A 17828-nucleotide genomic window follows, 5' to 3' on the forward strand; every position below is an offset into this window, starting at 1 on the left:
TTATCTGTGTCATGTCATGTTTTTCATGCATTTCATATATAAAATGCTTATGGTAAGTAGCTATAGGTGTACTACAGTAAGTCTTTTATACCCGGATTAAACTGATGAAATGCATATGGTTTATAAAAGGGGATGCAAATGAGATGTCACAATATCCTGGACAGTTTTGCTTTGTGGTAAATAATATTTTGATTGGTTGTTTACCACAGTATTGTTATTTTTCATTAGCCTATGAGTCAGTTATTTAATAAAAAAGTATTCCACTCGATGAACATCTTGTAATGTTGTCTTTATTTACTGCTGTGTAAATTGTAAATTTACTTTTTTCTTGATATAATTGTTGCAGATATATCAAGAGCATACTTAAATTATGTGCAAATAACAATAAATGACCACAGTATTCATGTATTAGAATGTGAGTCTTTCTGTGTATCACATTTTGTCTCCTAAATTACAAACCAGTAGGGATCATTTGCCAACACCTCTTTTCACACCATTGTAATACGGCTACATTTTCACATGATGTTCAACAGGGTGCAGTACAGTGTCATCATCCAATAAAGTTATTTCTATTGCCACTCTGCTCTCTGCGACGCCATCTGTTGGTGATGATCCTCACTTGCTTTTCAAAAACGACTTCCCTCAGCCACCGTCATCTTTACGCAATGATGCCAGATTGCCGTGGATTGGCAGTCTGCCATCTTTGATTGTGCGACAGGCCTCGACGAGAGCGGGCCTCTTAACTGAAGTAGACTTGTCTCACACGAGACAACGGGAACAGAAAAAACACTGACAAACTGGACGAATCCATGCAAACTGCTTATTGTCGTCCAAATTCAGAACGACACGCTAAGATAAAGAAGAGACTCCCGAGCGGGCACAATAAGTAGCGTGGCTCTTGCAACTGAAGAGAAGCTTGTAGGTTGCTATCACTTTAGCTGGATAGTTAGCTAGCTAGCCAGTGTAATTAATAGCAAGCGTTTGTAATTCACCGGGTGCACACACTGAGTCCCTGGGCGCTGTGGGCGAGGACAGGGGCGCTCTGGGCGAGGACAGGGGGAGCCCAGCTTACAGGAGGAGGGGAAGGAAGCCGCTGCTGAAGTGAGTGTGGTGAGGGCCTATGACTACCTGTGGTAGCCTGAGGTGGCGCTACAGTTTGGAGGGCCAGAGAGGATGCTGCTACCTTGGGGCCGTGGGTATCAAGGCAGGGGAATGGCAATGAACAGAAGGCGAGGAGTGGGTACTACCTTTAATCATGCACTGCTGGAGTAGACTGTTCTGAATCCTAACTTCTTCTAGTAACTGCTGTAGGAGCGCAGTTTTAGGATCGGGAACTGGGCCTGCCAGAAAGTCATGAGGGGGGGCTGGGGCTCCCTCAGAAGGGAGAGGTGAAGAAGGTCGACTTCTGTTCTCTGCAGGCAGTTCTGCGTCCTCTGGCTCTTCCTCATCCTTAGAGTCGCGCTGGAGTCGAGGTTCATAAAGAGGACCAGTACCAACGGTGTCTGCAGAGTAAAGGGGCTGTTGCTCCTGCACTGCTGCAGGCTCTTCAGGCCGTTGGCGATACTGAAGGGTGAACTCAACATAGCGAGCAGTAGGCCGGGTTTCCCGGCATGGGTGCTCAGGTTTGAAGAAGCGAAGGGGGTGGGGGACTGGACTCCATTGATCATCAGGGCTCTGGCTCGAAGGACCACGAAAAGGAGTAGTGGAGGAGTTCAGGATGGCTGGCTTGAGGCCAATGGGGGTGTCGGTGAGAACACACTTTTTCCAGTCAGGATTCACAGTTCAGTTTGTTTATTGAGAGTTTCCAGGATATAAGTCAGACTGTATGGATGTGTGTATGTGTAATAGGAAGGTTGGTGTGTGATAGGAAGGTGTGTGTGTATGGAAGGCTTTTGTGTGGGAGGTAGGAAGGTAGATGTGAGGTAGGAAGGTAGGTGTGTGTAGAAAGACAGGTGTGTGAGGAAGACTTGGTGTGTGGTAGGAAGGTAGGTGTGTGGTTCGTAGTAAGGTAAGTGTGTGGTTTATGGTTCAGAAAACGCACACAGGAGGGGCACATGGCACATCATTCAAGTTCTTTGTGTCTCTGTGTGAAAGGGAAGGGGCTGTGAGCACAGGTGTAGCTTATAAGGTTGGTGGCAGGGTGGCAAGTGATCAGGGCTAATTGTAGCCAAGTGAAACCAAATAGGGAAATGAACAGGCTGGGAAAGGGGACATTTACATTTTACAATTTACATTTCAAGTTTTACATTTAGTTCCCCTAACATATTTTATCAACACAAACGTAAATTACTGACAAACATATTAACCTTCCGCAGTGCCGTCTCTGAATATGAGTCAGTTTCTGTAAAAGATGAAAGAAAAAATGACATGGTCTTCCCATTCAGCAACAGCCTAAAACCATACAATGTTATGTTCTCATAAGGTGATTCTTTCTCCTGGACTAACAAAGTTACCCTCAGAGAGGACAATGCTGCTGGATGACATTCACGGAAACATCAACAGAATGTAGCAGAGGTAGTGAAACATATACTTTTTTATGGCAGAACATACATATTCCACACAGATATCTATTTGAAGTTTATCTGCAGTTTCATTTATTTCTGTTTACCTACTGCATCTGTTTACCTACTGCCTACTTGACAGGCATGGCTGTACTAAATGCAGTCAATAGGTAGACTACATCACCTAAATTGATGATATTGAACAGGAATGGAGAGCCCAGGCTTCCACATCTCCTACAGGACCCTAGTCTGGGTGTGAGGGTATTGTTTGGTCCCTGTACTCCATACCAGCACTGCCTGTGTGGACCAGGCCGGTGGGAAGAGGCCTGTCAAGCGGTCACCAATTCTCCAGAAAAAAAGAACTTTTCTTACAGAAACGTACAGAAACCAAAAACAACTTACAAGTGTGGGGGCAGACTGGTGAACTCATCAATGAGACAAGGAAAAACGCCTCTATAAATACCCCAAAGAACGAAGAAAGATCACATGAAAATAAGCGATTAAAGTACATAGGCGAGAAAAATCCTCACCATAAATACTAAATAAAAGAAGGGTAAAATGAGGATATCTAGTGGCAAACATTTGTCAAAACATGAACAAAGTTCCCAAGACCTGACTGGCTGGGAGAGAGTTCATTTGGTTAATTTGGCTCAAAGCCCCACCTTGATTCAAAGCAACATGCCCCTGTGTTGTTCACATTTGCAGCCGTGAGCCAATACTGGTTACTGAAAAGTGCATAAAAAGAAATCGATCTCAAAAATAGATCATGACAATTCTGCTGCAGGCGGTGTAAACAATGCTTATCAGAATCTGACCTCTTGTTTTCATTTAGAAACTGACATCCACATCCTTGTAAATATGACAAACATACGGTGTTCTCCCTCAAACCCTTTCAAACCTGGCGTAAGCACATATGCGTACAGTGGGGAAAATAAGTATTTGAACCCCTGCCGATTTCGCAAGTTTGGCCACTTGCAAAGAAATGTGTGATCTAAAATTGTAATGGTAGGTGTATTTTAACAGTGAGAAACAGAATATAAACAAAAATTCCAGAAAACCGCATATTATAACATTTATGACTTTATTTGCATTTGAGGCAGAAAATAAGTATTTGAACCCCCAACCAAACAGCAAGAATTCTGGCTCCCAATGACCAGTTATGTGTCCAAGAAGCAAACAGATTAGTCCTCATTAGGTCTAACAAACACCTGATCTCAACTGGTGACGTTTATAAAAGAAACCTGTCCAAAGAATCATACTTCACACCTTCAACCTCACCACCATGGGCAAGACCAAAGAGTTGTCCAAGGACGTCAGAGATAAGATTGTACACAGTCACCAAGAAAACCATTGGCAACACACTACGCCGTCATTTTTTGAAGTACTGCATCACTCGCAAGGTCCCCCTGCTCTAAGAAAGGACATGTACAGGGCCATCTGAAGTTTGCCAATGCACACTTGAATGATTCTTAGGAGGATTGGGAGACAGGGTGTGGTCAAATGAGACCAAAATCAAGCTCTTTGGCATCAACTTGACTTGCCATGTTAGAAAGGGGGAAGAATGCTGAATATGACCCCAAGAACACCATACCCACCTTCAAGCATGGAGGTGGAAACATTATGCTTTGGGGCTGTTTTTCTGCCAAGGGTACAGGACGACTCCACCGCATCAAGGGGACTATGATGAGGCCATGTAATGTGGAATATTGGGCTTGAAACTCATTCCCTTATTCCCTCCCATTGAAAACGCAACCTTAAGGATTTGGAGAGGATCTGCAAAGAGGAGTGGGCCAAAATCCCTACTGAGATGTGTGTAAACCTGGTGACCAACTACAAGAAACGTCTGATACCTGTGCTTGCCAACAAGGGTTATTCCACCAAGAACTAAGTCATGTTTAGCTAGGGGTTCAAATACTTATTTTCTGCTTCAAATGCAAATAAAGTCATAAATGTTATAAAATGCAGTTTTCTGGATTTGTTTGTTGATATTCTGTTTATCACTGTTAAAGTACACCTACCATTACAATTCTACATTACACATTTATTTGCAAGTGGCCAAACTTGCGAAATCGGCAGGGGTTCAAATACTTATTTTCCCCACTGTATGTACAGTCAGTCATCAAGCAGAGTCATAGACTAATAGGGTAAGAACAGAGACGTGAGCAAAAAAGTAGGTCAACATCTGATCTACTCAGAATCAGAATCACGTTTATTGGCCAAGCAAGTTTGCACAAACAAGGAATTTAACTCCGGGTTAAATGGCTCTCATTGTACACAAAATAAACAACACAACACAATACAACACAACAGCACAACAGCACAACGATCTAAAATATCTAAGAAATATGTACAGGGAGGAATGGCTATATGCAGGAGCTGTGAACTGTAAACACAACAGATAGAACACAAAAGATAGAATGGAAAGTGCAAGAAGTGCGAAGATAAATATTAAATGGGAAGAGAATATCGTAAGAAGTACAGTATACCGTCTGTATAGTTATACAGTAGGGGTGGAATGTATTGAACATTTCGTATCATGGATTGTATTAAATAACGAAAATATGAATCAGTAAAAAAAAAAATCAAACTGTATCTATTTTGGCTGTTAAAAGGACAACTATGTTTAATCATGTAAAACATGTATGCAATTTCGGTAGTTATGTAAATTTTGCAACTATGTGATATAATCCACAGCTTATGGTCAGTGCAGTGGACACAGACCATATAAATACATCCATTCTAATTTAATGCTTACTTCCTTAGAGAATATCCACCATGGTCAAGCGTGTAGCTGTGATTGGAGCTGGAGCCTCTGGCCTGGTCTGCATTAAGTCCTGCTTGGATGAGGGACTGGAGCCTGTGTGCTTTGAAAGCAGTGATGACATTGGGGGACTGTGGAGATTTAAGGTTTCTAATACGGTTCCATTTAGATTTTGTTATCGGAGCAATGTATTACTTTTTAAAGAAATACATCTGCATAAAAGCACAGATCCACTAAAAAGTAGACTAGGACAAAACAAACAAAAAACAGGCACCATTGACAACAGTATCCAGTGGGTTCTGTTAGAAAGTCTCCTTTCCCTTACCTCTAACAATTACATGAACACATTTTTTTAACAAACAGAAAGTTAACCAAACTAAGTTTTTTATTAACTGTTCAACTGTTTAACTAGACGTAACGCAAAGCGTTACAAAATATGACCGCCGAACTGTTCAGTAGGTTTTGGCACAGAATGAGTCATGGTTGTCAGTGTGTTTTCATGTGTTTTGTGTGTATAAATTGGGTTTGTGTTTCATTTTTATGTATTAAAGGAATTATTTGTGATAGATTTTGATGATTTGGTTATGTAATGTTTTGTGTGCTGTCGCGCAGCGGTCATAATAAACTATCCCTCTATTGTGCTTTGGCAGAGGTACAGTAACACTATTAGACAACAATATTACTATTACCTATGAACTGTGGTTTGGGCTGAATTTGGCTGGTATTAACGAAGACTAGCTGCAGTATGGCTTTGCTTTTGATAGTCAGCCTGTCAGCCAGTATTAGGAACAGCTCTCAGCACATAAAGCCTCTATCCACCCTATTTGCCAGATACATGGTTTGAAATAGACAGAGGGAATCATCATAATGCAGTTGAGGAAGACAGATCTCTGTGTAGTTTATAGGTCCTGACCCTCCTGGTTTGGGTGAATTTGCCACTGTTCCACTATTCTGAACTACAACTTGCATGTTCTCCCCGTGTTCACAAGTGGGTCCCTTCACTTAGAACCCCAACAGAAAAAACATGCAACAGAACATTCTTTGTCTGTCCCTGACCAAGACAGACGCTTCAACTCACCTGGTCCCCGGGTGCCTAAAGGCTGCCCACTGCTCCAGGGGTCCTGGAGGAAGGACAGTTTGGGATGGCATAAATGCAGTAGATAAATTCAACGACCTCAGGCCTGCGTGTGCGTGTGCGTGTGTGTGTCCTGTGTGGCCTCCATGTATTCACGTGTGCAGTGTGTCGCTTGTGCGATTAAAGTCTGACAATTATATTATTATTATTATTATTATTATTATTATTATTATTATTATTATTAATAATAATAATAATAATACAAGGTCCCTCATTGTACAGTACACTGTATTGCCATGTATCTCCCTCTGCAGGAGAACCCAGAGCCAGACAGAGCCAGCATCTATCACTCTGTCATCATCAACACCTCCAAGGAGATGATGTGCTTCAGTGACTTCCCCATCCCAGCACACTTCCCAAACTACATGCACAACTCTCTCATCATGGACTACTTCAACATGTACGCAGACCACTTCAGGCTCCGGCGAACATCCATTTCCAGGTCAGCTTCTCCTTTCAACAAATGCATTTAACCATTGCCAAGAGTGGAGTGGTGATTGAGGGGTCTTCTGGTGTGTAGCTAATACTGGTGATTTCTTTGTCGTAGACGAGGGTGCTGCATGTTAAGCAGAGGCCTGATTTCTCCCACTCCGGCCAGTGGGAGGTAGAGACAGAAACCAGCAATGGGAAGAAAGAGCAACGTTTTTGATGCAATTATGGTTTGCACTGGACATCACTGTCACCCACGCCTGCCCCTGTCTGATTTCCCGGGTAATAAGGAATCTTTAAATGATAGTAAAGCTCTTCACACAAACATGAATACATACAGAGAGAGAGAGAGAGAGAGAGGGAGAGAGAGAGGGAGAAAGAGAGAGGGAGAGAGAGAGAGAGAGAGAGAGAGGGAGAGAGAAAGAGGGAGAGAGAGAGAGAGAGAGAGAGACTAAGGCCATATTGTAAGTAAATTCCCTATAGTGTGTCCCTATAGTATCCTCACAACTAGTCTTCTTATCTCTGTTCAATTTTCTGGGGTTGATCAGAGGAGTAATGAGCGTACTATGTTGTCTATTTATTTTATCTATTCATTTTATTTCTTTTTCAAATTTGTATTAATTTCTTTTTTATGTTTATGTATATACTTGAATCCTATTCCTTCTACCTTGCTGCTTTGACAATTGAATTTCCCTCACAGGATCAATAAAAGTTTAGCTATCTATCTATCTATCTATAGTTTGAGGAGACAAAAAGCAAAGGACTGCACTGGGAGTCAATCATTCGCAGTGATGTTCTTTTTCACACATCCAGGTTTCACAAAAGTTAAGTCAGTTTTAATGTATTATTATCTGGCAGGACAAACAGTAAACCTGTGTCAGTCTGAAGGTCAGGGATGTGTTTGTCTTCCACTTGATACAGGGCAGGATATTAGTTAAACCATAGTTACAGTGCAGTTGTTTGAAGCAGCTATTTATAGTCATGAAAAAGGTTAAGTAAGGTCAAGCTATGTGTCTACTGAAAGGCCTCTTTTTGTTCCATATTCGTGCATTTCATCATTCATAATTTACTGTTACAAGACATACCTCAATGTGGTTGGCAAATTCACTCTTCCAGGCATAAACACATTTAAGGGGAAGTTCTTCCACAGCCGAGACTACAAGACGCCAGAGGAATGGCGCGGGAAGAGTAAGCTTAGGAAGTGCGCCAGCTTAGGAAGTACAACCTGCCTCAGGAGCTGTTGATCCTTTTCTACACAGCGGTCATTGAGTCTGTTCTTTGCACATCCATCACTGTATGGTTTGGATCTGCAACCAAACTGGACAAGAACAGACTTCAACGGACTGTCAGGACTGCAGAAAGGATCATTGGTGCCAACCTGCCCACCATTCAAGACCTGTTCACATCCAGAGTCAAGAAGCGGGCAGGAAAAATAACTGCAGACCCCTCTCACCCTGGACACAAGATGTTCCAACTCCTCCCCTCTGGTAGGCGCTACAGATCTCTGTTCGCCAAAACCTCCAGAAACAAAAACAGTTTCTTCCCTCTTGCTGTCTCTCTCCTGAACAGCTAATCCCTCTGTGGCACTGAAAAAAAAAATAACTCATTGTACAATTACCCCTGCAACCATATCTATTTATTCCACCCTTCCTATATAACCGTCATTCTCATACCATATTGTATTTTATTTATTCCTGCTCTTACTCGACTCTTCACTTTGCACTATTGTTTGTATATATTTTTTAAGACTTGTTGACCATTGCACTGTTGTATTGTATTGTTTTGCACTGCTGTATTGTTTTGCACTGTTGTATTGTTTTGTGTTGTGATGTATGTATATTTGTGTAATTTGTGTAAGCACACCTGAGAGCCACTGCACCAAGACAAATTCCTTGTTTGTGCAAACTAACTTGGCCAATAAAAGCTGATTCTGATTCTGATTCTGATATTAAACAGAACACATTTGATTTAAGTTATGTAAGTTTTATTTAAATGTGTATGTAAACATTCTAGAAATGTATATAAAAGAACATTAATGTAAAAAACCCGTTTGTGCTCTTTTTTCGCCCCTTACCAAATTATAAGAATCGTTAAGAGAATCGATAAGGAATCGGTTCGATAAGCAGGAATCGATAAGGAACCGGAATCGTTAAAATCTTATCGGTTCTCATCCCTACCGGTGAATAGGACAGGGCCTCGTTTCCCGAACGCGCACTTAGCCTAAAAAGCACTTGAAATCGCTCGTAAGGGGAATCCTACGTTGCAGACGGGTTTCCCGACGCGGCACTTAGCTTAAGTGTATCTTTCGTTGAGAAGAATTCTACGTGTGGTCAGGACCAGTAGTAACTTCACACTTAGCGATTTAATCCACCAGGGGCGTCGTTCGACCGTCGTTCGGAAGAAAGGGGAATTTAAAAAAAAAAACATGGCTACTTGAAGCGAGGAATATTTTACATTAATAAAGCTATCTACACAACTTTTTATATGTTTATAATGACTCGGTTTGATCTGAAATGTGCTACGCGACCAATGGAGAGTATGTAGGTCTTAACTGAAGCTTTCAAACAGTAGTTTTATGGCACAATTAGCACTTATGCCACCACTCCATTGGCTTATATGGTAGCTTTCTAGCTAGATGGTTGTATATTTGCAACCATGTTCTTCATTGAAACTTTTTTTAAATCGCTAGTTTCATAGCTCATACAGTCACGCATGACGTACGCTTCAACCCCCTCGACACCTTATCCAGGGGTGTCGTTCGGCCTATTGTTTCAACCCCCTCGACACCTTATCCAGGGGTGTCGTTCGGCCTATTGTAGAAGAAATCCAAACGATATTTCTGTGTATAGCATATAATGAGAATGTCATTGTTTCACCTGCCTATTCCCATCAAAATAGAAATAAAGAATATTGAGTATTTGAAAATAAAGATTAGGCTATACAAAACTAGTGTAGTGCCCGTAGGAATTATGCATTCTGTAGTGTTAGCAGACGTAGAGCTGTTGGGTAGTGTAATGGCAAGACATATTTGCACTCCACATAGGTACAGGTTACACTGAAGTATTATTGTGATGCATGTTTCCTTTTCATTAAGAAATGTGTTAATGGTAGCCTTTTTGGAGAGTTACCAACAAATAAAGTTTGAGATTATGTAGTGGATGCAGTTGAATATACTGTAGATGTCAACATTGCTGTCTAAACTATAAACTAAAGGTCATAAAGAAAGACATTATTTAAAATGAAGTTATGGTTGAAATAGGATCACTTCTTTATTGTAAGGGTAAGTGTAGGGTAAGAATGGTCATGCAGTTGGACTCAAATGTAGGTTAATTTTATTGAATGTATGTAGCCTACTGTACTGTATGACTTCGATGATGCTAGCTTTGACAGCCCACTCTCAGACAGATCGTAATAAATGTCCTTACAATGGGAACACAGTTTAAATAGGCTACTCTGCTGGAGATGGCGTTACTATCCCCGCCCCGAATTCAGTGCACATTGCACGTTCGATGCACGCATAGGCTAGCTAATTTCACAGCAATTAACGTAAACAGGTTAACCTGGCGTAAACAGCTCCTAAGAGCTACTTAAGAACTCGTGCACGTTGCGCTCGTGCACCTGACTTTAAGTTGATGGTTGGGAAACGCACGTAAATAGAAAGTGTTACTTAGTCTACGATGTCGCGAAAATCCACGTAGGCCGTTAAGATACGTCGTTATCGGGAAACGAGGCCCAGGTATCTGTGTTAAGAATATTGTCATGAACAGGGTGGAAAGTGTTTCAGTGTGAAATAATTGTTTGAAGCTTTAATTAAATAATACATTTAATATAACTTTTTCCTATGGTTGGTTCCACCTGTTACACTACGTAGCTAGTAACCTTAGACTAACAAAACTATTTCCCTTCTTGCTGAATTTGCATATGATTAACCTTCATTATTGGAAATTAGAGGTGTGAGAATTTTTATTGAAAAGTTGTATTCTTTCCCCCAAACATTTAGCTAGGACCACACTCGCTCCTAATGCCCAATTGACGTCAACTAGACTGCGCCATGAGCTGGAGATGGCCAGGCAGAAATTGGACTGGCAGCAGGAGATGCTGAAAGACATGACTATTTGAGAGGGACTTCCTGAGGGAACAAATGGCTATGAGTAAGTCAATTTGCCATATTTGACAATACACTTGGGAACTTGAAACCTTTTCGTGCCAGCCCATACATGCCCTCATGGTCTAATACCACGTGCTTATAATCTCTAATGCTAACATAAAGTTAACATTGTGTTGCCGTATGCGTTACTGATGATGTAAGTGCATAATTGTATGTTCCTGCTAGCATTTCTCTCTTCGTGTTTATGTTGATTGACACTAGTGGTTTCATACTAGTCATTTCCTCACGTACGTTTGCATCGACCTGTTCTAGCCTGTCTCCTACACTGTACCACGGAGATCCACGTGGTTGGATCGTGGTGGTAGCTAGAGTTTAGACTCCCAGGCAATGCATGTATTTTCCATTTGTGGTCTTAGAGCGCCATTTTGTGGTATATTTATGTAACTGCATTGTAATTCTAGTGTTTATAATACACTGAGTGCAGGTGATTGGTATTACAATTATTATTATTATTTCAGTTGTTTGCATAGCAAATCTGTATATTGCATAATAGTGAATTATATATTAAAAATGATTAATATGTAATTGCACAATAGTGAATTATATATTATAAATAATTAATAATTACTATGTAATTATGTATATTGTTAAATATTAAGGATATTGGTACAGGTTGCTACATATGTATATTTATTTTCTGTATTCTGTATTTCTTTATTTTACAGAAAGCCAAACTTTAATTAATAATAACTAATGAATTATGATATTTTTAATACAGTAAATAATAAAACAAAAAACAGTAACAGGATGATTTTGAACTCAGAAAACTTTCTTCCAAAGACCATCACACTTACTAGTGTGCCACCCACATGCCTATATTTTCCACTAATCATCCTCGGTCATTGTCTGTTTTTAGCAGCAAGAAAAAAGGACAAGGGCAGTCCACCAGAGGCGAAGAAAAGTCAGTCGCAGAGAACCGACTCAAGCGCTTCATCCAAGTCAGGGCCTGATTCCTCCGACGCGTCATCCGACTCTTCTTCCGACTCTTCCTCCATGGAGGAGCTCTCTAGTTTTATACAGAGGTGTAAGGATGCCATAGAGGGGGACGAAAGCATTGTAACCAAATTAAAAGCATATAAAGAGTCTGGCAAACTTTTGCCAATAAATACAAAAAATTAGCTGATCCCCTCATTTAAAGTTCCATTGTTGTTGTTGCTGTTGTGTTTAGCATATAAGAATGCATGTTTAAATGTGAATTTATTGTTAGTGTAGTTTTTCAAATAAATGTTTTCCAATTTCACTTCATTCCCTCGATGCTGTGTTGTGTGTTTTTGCCATTGATATGTTTAACAACCTAACGTTTGAGGTCATTTTTGGAGTTGTTGCTGCAGAAGTGTCGACTAATGGTATGTCCCTCAGTAACAGGCCATTTGTAAATAATTATAAAGTATAGACAGTTCCTACTTTATATCAACCCATGCAAAACACTTTACTAATGGTAAGTAAATGGTTTCTATAGTATGTTCCTCAGTAACGGGCCATTTGTAAATGCTTGTAAAGTATAGACAGTGCCAACTTTATATCAACCCATGCAAAACACTTTACTAATGGTAAGTAAATGGTTTCTATAGTATGTTCCTCAGTTACTGGCCATTTGTAAATGCTTATAAAGTATAGACAGTGCCCACTTCATATCAACCCATGCAAAACACTTTACTAATGGTAAGTAAATGGTTTCTATAGTATGTTCCTCAGTTACTGGCCATTTGTAAATGCTTATAAAGTATAGACAGTGCCCACTTCATATCAACCCATGCAAAACACTTTACTAATGGTAAGTAAATGGTTTCTATAGTATGTTCCTCAGTTACTGGCCATTTGTAAATGCTTATAAAGTATAGACAGTCCCACTTCATATCAACCCATGCAAAACACTTTACTAATGGTAAGTAAATGGTTTCTATAGTATGTTCCTCAGTTACTGGCCATTTGTAAATGCTTATAAAGTATAGACAGTGCCCGCTTCATATCAACCCATGCAAAACACTTTACTAATGGTAAGTAAATGGTTTCTATAGTATGTTCCTCAGTTACTGGCCATTTGTAAATGCTTGTAAAGTATAGACTTATGAGTTGGATGATAGCTTATGCATGACAAAGGTTATGCATGATGACCCATAAATGGTGAGCAGACCATCAGCACATACCTTTGAAAGGATATTATGAATCATTACTAACTCATTGAAACCTGCTTGCTTGATCATTTGTAAATTATTTACAAAATGTGAGCAGACCATTATTATATACCTAATTAATGATCTTATAAATAATTAGAAAATGGTTTGAAAAATGTCCATACAAACATGACTACTCGTTTACAAATAGCTTACTAATGTCCTTATAAATGATCTTTTAGATCGTTAGAAAATCATTTGAAACATGTTCATAAATACATCTATACTCATTTAAAAATAGCTTACTAATGTCCTTATATATGATATTATAGATCATTTGAAACATGTTTGTAAATACATTAATACTCATTTATTAATCGCTAACTAATGTCCTTATAAAAAACTCTTACAGATCATTAGAAAACAGGTTCATAAATACATTACTACTCGTTTACAAATACATTACTAAGGTTTGTACATTTTGGGATAACGATTTGTAAATGATAAACAAACTATGAACAAATGCTTCATAAATGGTTTATTATGGAGGGTTATTATAAAGTGTTACCGACATTGCTGTGGAGCTCAGCAGAATGGCCAAGCAGGTACATCCAGAATAATGTCCATCATTTCTGTATTTAGTTTAAATTTTAACTGTTTCGAATATTGAATTGTCATATGGTCAGCTATCTCAGACAGAAGGACTATTCACCCATCCCATCAGATAGTTTTGCCTAGAACCATTTGAGGAAATATTATTTGTTGAACTCTTTTGGAACACTTTGCACACAGAACCTTGTTCACAAAGGCTCCTTTAATGCAAACCTATCCTTCATGACAAGGGAGGAAGTGCTGTAAAGATTAAAGATATAATATACAGCCCCTTATGAGTGCTTCTATAAAAACTGTGTAATTAACATTTTTGGGTGTAGTGCAGAGAGTAAATCCTGTGGGACACTTTGACTGGTGTAAACATTTCAAGTGATCTGTCTAGAGAGGATCATAAAATGACAGCTAAACAACAACAGACACAACCGAAAAGGGAACTAGATGAATCCTGTGACTCAGGTTGCAGTTCACTGGATACTGCTGCCATTACCAAATATTTCAGAAACAAATACTGAAGAAATCAAATAGCACTAAGAAGCTCTTAAGACTTAACAATACTTCATTAATCATTTGTAATCTCAATTCAGATCAAGGCTTTGAAACGGTTCACGGAACGAAAACGAAAACCAGAAACTTTTGATGTTTTGCTAGGAACAGAAACGAAACCAGAAACTTTAAAAAAAATTATGTTCCGGATCAGAATCGTTTCCCTAAAATAATGGTAACCGGTTAATAACGTAATTTTTTCGCTCTTTCACAAGATTCCTATATGCAATATGATTGGTGATGTTCTCTTCCGGTCGTTCACTTGTCTCTGTCTCTGTCTCTGTCTGTCTCACATACACATACACACTAAAACACACACTTTACAGTTGTTCCTAAGTACCTGCCGTGGTGCTTGGGTCTTGAATCGAGTGGGTGACAATGGCTTCCCCTTGGACATGATCTTCACCAGAATGACACGGATGTTCCAGAGGATACTACCTTTTGACTTCTTCTGTGGCATAGTCGAGAAACAGCTCAACCGCCGGTTTAACCATGCTTTGTACGGGCTGCAGCCCAAGCACAGGTATTGCTCTCCACACAACTCCACCCACTATTGTTCACTGAGGCTTACATGCATACTTAAAACAAGGACATTTTGTGTTTCCTAAGGTTCTACAGTCAGCACCCCACTCTGAATGATGAGCTGCCCAACCGTATCCTCTCTGGCACGGTGCAGGTGAAGCCCAACATAAAAGAGTTCCAAGGTTCTAGTGTGGTGTTTGAAGATGGCTCCGTGGAGCATGACATTGATTTGGTGGTGTTTGCCACCGGCTACAGCTTCTCCTTCCCATTCCTCCCCCCTCACGTGCTCTCTGTCTCTGAGAACAAGACCCCTCTATATAAGTACATCTACCCACCAGGTTTAGAGCACCCCACTCTGGCTGTAATTGGATTGATTCAGCCTCTTGGTGCCATCATGCCCATTTCAGAGATGCAGGCTCGCTGGGCCACAAGGGTCTTTAAAGGTACAGCTACAGCCATTACAAAATCTCCTTGATATGGAAGTTTGTGTGTGCCGTGAACCAGTTTAGTTACAGTTCTACAGTGCTCAGTATGCTGCAGCAGTATAGGCCTTTACTTGAACCAGGTCTAATGTTAACAAAAACAAATGTCACTAAAAGTGACCCTTCCACTATAAATCATAATGAATCTGTGCATCTGTGCAACAATATTTTCTGTACCAAAGGGTTGAATAAGCTTCCCTCAATGAGTGCCATGATGAAGGACATCAAGTGCAAAGAGGATTCAATGAACAAGAGGTATCCTTTCCTCAAGCCTCCTTCAAATCTTTCCACAGATGTGTACATGATGGCTTTTAAAATCCATTTGAAATAATACTTTGCGAGCAGAAGTCAATGAAGAATGTCAAAATTAAAGAAATGATGACTCAGTACTGAAGTTAAAAACAATTGGCCTCATTCTCAACAGCAGTTGAGAAGACTTTAAGAAGGACTTTCTTCTGAACTCCACTTCCACTTCTCGATAGTTTTCTCATCTGGGATTTCTTCTGAACTTCAGAAGACTTTCAGAATGCGAAATAGCAGTCGTTACTCTGCCGGAATCTTCTCAAATCCGATTCCTCAAATAACCACAAGACGGCCGACGGGGCCATATCTTGTGGTTATTTGAGTGATCGCATTTTAAAAAACTGGTTTAATGGCTGAATTTGTGAGAAACCGTTGGTGATTGCGTTCACGTCAACTCTACAGACATCCTCGGATAAAAATACTTATAATAATAAGTACGAGAATATTTGTATCAATAACAATTACGTTTCACATTTATAGTCATGATTCTATGAGGCATCGTGATGTCATTCAATAAATAAAATGCTAATCCAGACTATTCTCATTTGTACTGCCTAGCTAGCACTACCAGAGCAGGCGCATCCCTCTCTACCTTTAAGAAGCTTTTGCAAACCCAACTCTTCAGAGAGCACTTCCCTTCCTTACTGAGTTTGTACTTAGTACTTGACTTGCACTTACAGCAGTTGCATTTCTGCACTTCTTTTTTTCTTTTCTACCTCGTTTTTCTATTTCTTTTGTAAAGTAGTATTTATTGTTACACTAGGTCTCTATTGCTCGTAGCTTGACTGTTATCTCCCTTGTAGGCTACGTCGCTTTGGACAAAGGCGTCTGCTAAATGACTGAATGTGAATGTAAATGAAGGCCTACACGAACACTGCAAATGTAAGTGAATAAATAAATAAACAATAAACCCAATTGCGTTAAAATAGCCATAGTGGAATAGAATGGACACATATCCTGCAGTACCTCCATGGCTGCACCAGTTAAATTAAATCTGCGTTTTTTTGCTCGCTTTCCGCTTAGACATGACTCGCCTAACGAGGCGCTTTCGTGTGGATTCGGGAGATTTCGTTTCTACGGTTGCGTGCCCTAATGAGGAGCTGGCGGGGCGTGTATGTATGCAAATCCACTTTCACGAGAACGCGCATCAATTTAAGAAACGAATCCGGGGGAACACAGCTGAGAAGACTTCGGCGGCTTATGAACGCATTTTCAAGCGTGCACCAAGTCATTTAAACATCATTTCAGAAGAATTTCAGAAAATGATCGAGAATGAGGACCAATCATAGCAACTATGACTATGGAAGAAAGAATCCCAATTCTGCTGGGAATTGATCAGAAGATATTATCCAGTTTCATAAAAAAACCTACCTCTAGTAAAGGAACACTACTAAATAATAATAAGTAAGTAATAATAATAAGTACTAAATAAAGTGAATCGGAAAGAAAAAAACAAACTGGTATGTTCATTTGTTATTGAGCCTTTCCTTTATTTAGGTGTATGTTCTTCTTTTAACTATTTAATTTGTCACCTAGGTACGTGACTTCCCATAGGCACACGATCCAGGTGGATTACATTCCCTACATGGATGAGTTGGCAGATCAGGTGGGAGTGCAGCCCAGGTTCCTCTCTGTGCTCCTACGGGACCCTGGTTTGTGGCTCAGAATTGTGTTTGGCCCATGCACACCTTATCAGTACCGCCTGTGTGGACCAGGCCATTGGGAGGGGGCCCGCCAGGCAATCTACACTCAGATGGAACGGGTGGTAGCGCCCCTCAAGACACGACCCATTCCTGCTAAGGAGACCAGGCGTACCTTTAGAGCTCACCTGCTCTGTCTGTCAACCGTCCCTGCATTGGTGGTGGCTGTGATCTATAAGAAAGACAACTTCCAGGAGTATCTCCAGTATCCCATGATGCTACTGGACAGGCTGAAGACATAACTGCCTGCTTAGACATCAGTGTTGTGTCAAGTGTCATATATCATGCAATATGAGGGATTGATTTATCTGTGTCATGTCATGTTTTTCATGCATTTCATATATAAAATACTTATGGTAATTAGCTATAGGTGTATTACAGTAAGTCTTTTATACCCGGATTAAACTGATGAAATGCATATGGTTTATAAAAGGGGGTGCACATGAGATGTCACAATATCCTGGACAGTTTTGCTTTGTGGTAAATAATAATTTGATTGGGTTGTTTACCACAGTATTGTTATTTTTCATTAGCCTATGAGTCAGTTATTGAATACAA

The 17828-nt window shown here is 40.1% G+C and overlaps 1 pseudogene across 1 annotated transcript; it reads left to right on the top strand.

Annotated features, from left to right (window-relative positions):
* Positions 1 to 5276: 5276 nt before the first annotated feature.
* On the top strand, positions 5277 to 17512 carry LOC308360809 (flavin-containing monooxygenase 5-like; annotated as a pseudogene). Its single transcript has 9 exons — positions 5277 to 5408; positions 6652 to 6839; positions 6945 to 7108; positions 7943 to 8027; positions 13671 to 13713; positions 14590 to 14786; positions 14873 to 15228; positions 15450 to 15522; positions 17107 to 17512. The product of its transcript is annotated as a flavin-containing monooxygenase 5-like (transcript).
* Positions 17513 to 17828: the final 316 nt, after the last annotated feature.

The sequence above is a fragment of the Sprattus sprattus genome (genome assembly GCF_963457725.1).
Source record: "Sprattus sprattus genome assembly, chromosome: 2".
Taxonomy (NCBI): Eukaryota; Metazoa; Chordata; class Actinopteri; order Clupeiformes; family Clupeidae; genus Sprattus; species Sprattus sprattus.